Consider the following 6,884-nt stretch of genomic DNA (forward strand, 5'->3'; position numbering starts at 1 on the left):
TCAGATACAGTCTGATGATTCTAGAACCATCCTGAGAGGCTGGTCTCCAGGAAATTTTAATCTGCCTTCCCAGGGCCTTCAAGGCCACGAGGAGAGTGGCTCTGAGAGCAGGCTCCAGGATACATCATGTCATAGGATAGTTTTCTGTCTCCTCAGGACTTCACTCAGCCAGGACTGTGTCAGCAAGAGCCCCTAGGTAGTGTGGGCTGGTTGACACATAAAGCTATGTGACCTGGGGAACAACTCTCAGTGATAAAGGATTGGACAAGTAACCGGGCCAGTTTTTCTTCTGATTACAGCAACACCGCGGGTAGAAGCACCTTAGATAACTCAGTAGTTAAGGGCAGTCAGAGATAGCCCTTGCCAATCCTAGCTGAAGTGGTATGGGCTGGTTTCATCCAGTCACGTTACTGGGGAAGGGGTCAATGTGAGGTGAAAATGCTAACTTCTGGAGAAATGGGGATTAAGCAAATGTAGGACGTGGAGTTGGCCATCTGGGCTTCCAGGTTGTCCTTATGGACATTAAGACACAGGAGAAGGGGCACTCTGCCTGTCTTCAGTGTTGTTGGCAACAAGCAGGAGCTTTCCTGGCAGCAGAACATGTCCAGGCAGAAAGCACTTTAAGGGACCTGGATTCATCCTGATGATGAGGCCTTGAGCTGCTAGGAGCTGTCAGTGTTGACTGCAGTCTCTTTGTGTGCCATGTGCAATACAGTGTGTTTCTAGGCCAAGCTGGAGAAGCGGGCCCAGAGAGCCTGCCTGGCCAGAGTTGGGTCAGGGAAAGCATCTTAGTTCTGAGTTCCAGTGTCCCAAATTCAACTGGGTTTGGGAAGGGATTTTCCTTCTCGTGGCCCTGAGTTTTCTTCATTTGAAAAGTGGAGAGGTGGATTAAAGACCTCAATATCAGTCCGAACACACTGAACCTGATAGAAGAGAAAGTGGGAAGTACTCTACAACACATGGGCACAGGAGACCACTTCCTACATATAACCCTAGCAGCACAGACACTAAGGGACTCATTGAATAAATGGGACCTCCTGAGACTGAGAAGCTTCTGTAAAGCAAAGGACACTGTCGCTAAGACAAAAAGGCAACCCACTGACTGGGAGATCTTCACCAACCCCGCAACTGACAAAGGTCTGATCTCCAAAATATATAAAGAACTCAAGAAACTAGACCGTAAAAGGCTAATCAACCCAATTATAAAATGGGGCACTGAGCTGAACAGAGAATTCTCAACAGAAGAACTTCAAATGGCCAAAAGACACTTAAGGTCATGCTCAACTTCCTTAGCGATCAGGGAAATGCAAATCAAGACAACTTTAAGATACCATCTTACACCTGTCAGAATGGCTAAAATCAAAAACACCAATGATAGCCTTTGCTGGAGAGGATGTGGAGAAAGGGGTACACTCATCGATTGCTGGTGGGAATGCAAACTTGTGCAACCACTTTGGAAAGCAGTGTGGCGGTTTCTCAGGAAATTCGGGATCAACTTACCCCTGGACCCAGCAATACCACTCTTGGGAATATACCCAAGAGAGGCCTTATCATACAACAAAAGTATATGCTCTACTATGTTCATAGCTGCATTGTTTGTAATAGCCAGAAGCTGGAAACAACCTAGATGCCCTTCAATGGAAGAATGGATGAAGAAAGTATGGAATATATACATATTAGAGTACTACTCAGCAGTAAAAAACAAGGACTTCTTGAATTTTGCATGCAAATGGATGGAAATAGAAAACACTATCCTGAGTGAGGTAAGCCAGACCCAAAAAGAGGAACATGGGATGTACTCACTCATATTTGGTTTCTAGCCATAAACAAAGGACATTGAGCCTATAATTCGTGATCCTAGAGAAGCTAAATAAGAAGGAGAACCCAAAGAAAAACATATAGGCATCCTCCTGAATATTAACCTTCATCAGGCGATGAAAGGAGACAGAGACAGAGACCCACATTGGAGCACCGGACTGAAATCTCAAGGTCCAAATCAGGAGCAGAAGGAGAGAGAGCACGAGCAAAGAACTCAGGACTGTGAGGGGTGCACCCACACACTGAGACAATGGGGATGTTATATTGGGAACTCACCAAGGCCAGCTGGCCTGGGTCTGAAAAAGCCTGGGATAAAACCGGACTTGCTGAACATAGCGGACAATGAGGACTACTGAGAACTCAAGAACAATGGCAATGGGTTTTTGATCCTACTGCACGTACTGGCTTTGTGGAAGCCTAGGCAATTTGGATGCTCACCTTACTAGACCTGGATGGAGGTGGGTGGTCCTTGGACTTCCCACAGGGCAGGGAACCCTGATTGCTCTTTGGGCTGATGAGGGAGGGGGACTTGATTGGGGGAGGGGGACGGAAATGGGAGGCGGTGGCGGGGAAGAGACAGAAATCTTTAATAAATAAATTAATTTAAAAAATTTTTTTTTAAAAAAGTGGAGAGGACAGAGCTCCTGGGGTTGAGGATCAAGCGGAGCTTGCACTGTGCGGGGTCAACTCCTACGTGGCTATCGTCAGAAAGAGCCAGAGAGGAAGGGGCTTGGCTGCAGGGTGGATTTCAGTGGCACGGTGTCTGTCTAGTGTGTCCATGAGTTCAAGCCCAAGCAGTCGCTGTGCTTTAGTGGGAGACCAGACCTGAGGGATTTTATCAGACTGAGGACCAGCCCCCAGCTGCCTGGACCACAAAACTTCGCAAGCTCAAGCCACAAAGCATCATTCTGGGGTCTAGCTAAATTCGGAAGCGTGAGTTGGTATGAGGGCCTTTCAGTCACGCTTGCTCCCTACCTCACGCCCTTTGGAGAAGCCTGAGCGAGGCAGACGCCGGATCTCCCAGGTCAGGGGCCCCAGCTGGTGACCTGTGAGTGCTGCTGGTTCCTGGAGCACAGGAGGTGGCTGGTACAAGCTCTTCTCAGCTCTGAGGACAACCGGATACTCCCCCTGCCCACGCCACCACCACCAATAAAAGGAGACTGACTTAGACTTGGGAGGTCAGATAGCTTCCCAAGGCCATACAGCCAGCAGCTCAGTTGAGAAGTTTCTGGACTGCTTCCTCCGTTTAAGGGCTTCCTGTGAGCATCTGGCCCCTCACACGAAGGAAAAGGAAGCTGCCGTATAGCCAAGGAGTTTGCTCTCCTGATGCTCTGTCCCAGGAGATCAATAGCCTCAGGTTGGGGCTCTGTCTACCTGAGGGGTTCAGAGCTCTAAGCACAGGCAGTGGCCGTGTGGGCTGGTTGCACACAAGAGTCAGCAGCGCATCATGAATTTGTGTACAGACCAAGAGAGCGACAGGGCTGCAGAGCAAGTTTTTCCTTCTAGTGACTTTGTGTTTTGGTTTGAATGTAGCTGACTCCCCAACCTAACTTGACTAGATGAGGGGAAAATCTGTCCTTACTCTCCAGGGGGAGACTGAAAAACCAATATTTTGTCTCCCTGTTCAGTGACTCTGAGGAAACCCTCAGTGACTGCCAGTTTTTTTGTGTATGTTTGGTGTCTCCCCCCTCTCCCCTGAGATAGGGTTTTTCTGTGTAGACCAGGCTGGTCTTGAATTCACAGAGATCCCCCTGCCTCTGCCTCCTGGATTAAAGACATGAGCCACCACCACCTAGCTGTTTGGTTTTGAGACAGCAGACCAGGTGTGCATTGTCTTAAAGGAAGTGTCCCCGGTGCCTGTACCAAAGTCTCAGCATGGTGGGTGAGCTTGTGCCAGGGCCTTTACTAATAATTGGTCCAGAGCCTACACAGAAGAAAGGATCAGAGGGGAGCAGGTTTGTTTTGTTTTTAAAATCAGATTAAAGATTGAAGAATGAGAAAGCAAAGGGAAAGACTCAAGGAAGATCCGGTGTGGAGCACACTTTTGCTGTTCCAGCGCCTGGGAGGAGGAGCCTAGCAAGTTCAAGGCCAGTTTGGGCTATATAGTGAGACAATTCTCCCAATGCCAGGGGCTGGGGATGGCACTAACATAAGGTCCTGGGTTTGATATACAGCATCAGGCAATGAAAAGGGGAAAAGAGAACACCAGTACAGTCAGATAGAAATATAGTATGAGGGGCTGTAGAGATGGCTCAGCGGTTAAGAGCATCAGCTGCTCTTCCAGGGGTCCTGAGTTCAGTTTCCAGCAACCACATGATGGCTCACAACCATTTATAGTTGGATCCTGATCTGGCATGCAGGTGTACATGCAGATAGAGCATTCATATATGTAAAATAAATAAAAAGAAATACAGTGTGGGTGTTACATTGTAATACATCAGACATTATCTAATGTTACATCAGAATTGTCAACATTAGATGACTGAGCCACACAAAACCTTGTTTCATTTTTGTTGCTGTGATAAACACCCTCTCTCCTCCCCATAAAAAAACCTTAGGGAAGAAAGGGGTTAATTCGGGTTACAATTCCAGGTTAGCATCCTTCATCACAGAAATGTCACAGCGGCAGGAGCTTGAGGCAGCTAAACCACATCATGTCCACAGTCAAGAGCAGAGAGAGGAAAATGAATGTAGCCTGCTGGCTAAATTTTGACGATTTGTAGGGTATCCAGCGCGCTAGGTAGGTGCTCTGCTTCTGAGTTACACCCTTATCCCAGAATGAGAGCCTTTCTGTTTTGTTTGGTTCCAAAGTTTGCCTTTTTAAAATAGAATCTCTCTCTATAGCCCAGGCTAGCCTTAAAGCCACAGACCTGCCTCTCCGTGCTGGGTTAAACAGTGGGAGTTAAAGGAGGAACTTCTGCACAGTGGTGGTGTCAGGAGCCATTTCCCGCCCCAAAATTATTGCAGGAACCATTGTCCTAAGGAGTTTGCAGAGAACCCCACTCCCCAACAGTATTGAGAATTGTTTTATTGGCAGAGCCTATCCCACACCCAATTATCTGTTAATAGAGAGCTATCTGTTAGCGGAACCCGCCCCACACTCCAATTATCTAGAGAACTAGGTGTGTCAACTTGTGAACTCCTGGCCCAGGAATCGTGACCTGACTGATCCTAACCTCCTGGCCAAGGATCTCATGACCGGCTGGAACCACCGCTGCAAGATTCCCTCCTGCCCATGCCCCTGCCCCCCAAATTCCTCATCCTATATAAGCTGTAACCATGACTCTAATAAATAGAGGCTCTGACAAACCTAGCATGGCCTTCTTCTTCTCTCCCGCCTGTGTCTTTCAGATAGCGCCTCTCCGGGACCCTGGAATTACTGACCTGCCAGGTGGGTTACAACCCTAGACTGAGTGACCTGTCAAGGCGGTCTACATGGTGGCACCCGTGTCCCACCAGTCACCAGCCTGTGCTGTTTGTCCATGCCTAGGAGCTACATGCCTTCAAGGTGCCTGGCCAGGAGCCCTTTACCCAGATCAAAGTCCATGTGGTCTCACTGGAGGACATTGCCCCAGAACATCGCTTTTCTTCTGCCTGGCATGCCACCCTAGGCCAGTGTTGGGGAGAGGCCCTGACCATGCTGGCAGTAACTGATCACATTCTAAAAGTAAGTCCATGGTTCCCTGGCTCGAGCTCGAAGAGGCAGAAGTGACTCAACAGGCAAAGAGGCTCCACGCCAATTGGGTGCAGTGTAACCAAGCTAAGGCAATGATGTGTCCTCCTTCCGCCAGGAGAAGGGCTAAATGCTCGCTCCAAAATCCTATGTAATCCCAGATTTCTCTAATAAAGACACTTTGTCCATGTAAAAAATATAAAATAGGGTTGGGGGTGTGGCTCAGAGGATAGAGTGTTTCCCTAGCATCCATGAAAGTCCAGAGTTTTACCCTCAGTACATAAACCAGTGTGGTAATCATAATTATATAAATAAATCTCAAAATAAATAAACAAGGAAACAAACAAAAAGGTTAAACTACTGGCAATCAACAAAAATGGTGTTACATTGGTATGTAAACAGATAAACAGGAGTCTACTTAAGGACATTCGCCAGTAAGAAATGATAAGTGATAGAAAAGTCACCACACTGATGGGCACTGTTTACTGCCTTTACAGGTGTGTGTGAACTCACACACACACACACACACACACACACACACACACACACACACACACACACACTACAAATGCATAGCTGCAAACAAAGACATTCAATCTCACTCCTTAGAAATGCATATTAAACCAGGTGTCCTGGAGCAGGCCTTTAATCCCTCCATTTAGAAGGCAGAAAAACAAAAAACCATGCATATTAAAGCGATAGAGGCTGGCTATCAGAATATATACTCACAGTATCTGATAATAAACAGTAGTGGAAGAGTGTAAGGGTGTGGTGGCACCTGGGCCACCAGAGATCCGCCTGCCTTGACTCTGCTCTTGAGTGTTGGGGTCAAAGGTGTGTGCTTACCACTGCTGCCCAGGCAATAGACTTTTTGAACATGAATCTTTTCCCTGGCTAACTATAGGATCCTCCCTCAAGATGCTTAGCAAACTGGACTCCCAATCAACCCAAAGTCATGAGGGCTGGACATAGACACTACATAGCACAGTCTAATAGCTAAGTTGTGATGTGTTGCAGGCGAGGTGTTTTGAACTCATTTATGTTTGTTTGTTTGAGATAGCATCTCTATAGCCCAGGATAGTCTGGAACTCTTTTATGTAGCCCAGGCTGACCTTGAACTTCTGATCCTCCTGAGATTATGGGGTGTCCACCACAAGAAAGTAAACTTTCAATATATTCTTGATTTGTGATACTTCCAACTTAAGAGACGGTTATTGGCCACACCCCATAAGACAAGGAGCCTATATTATATATAGAAATATCTGTATTTAATTAAAAAATATCCTGTGTTTAGTGGCTCTACCTCTGTGAATTTCCCAGTAAGTCAAAGATACAAAGTATGGCATTGTTTGTAATCTCACAAGATTGGAAGCCACCTAAATGTCACTCACAG

Source organism: Microtus pennsylvanicus, chromosome 1 (assembly GCF_037038515.1).
Source record: "Microtus pennsylvanicus isolate mMicPen1 chromosome 1, mMicPen1.hap1, whole genome shotgun sequence".
Lineage (NCBI taxonomy): Eukaryota > Metazoa > Chordata > Mammalia > Rodentia > Cricetidae > Microtus > Microtus pennsylvanicus.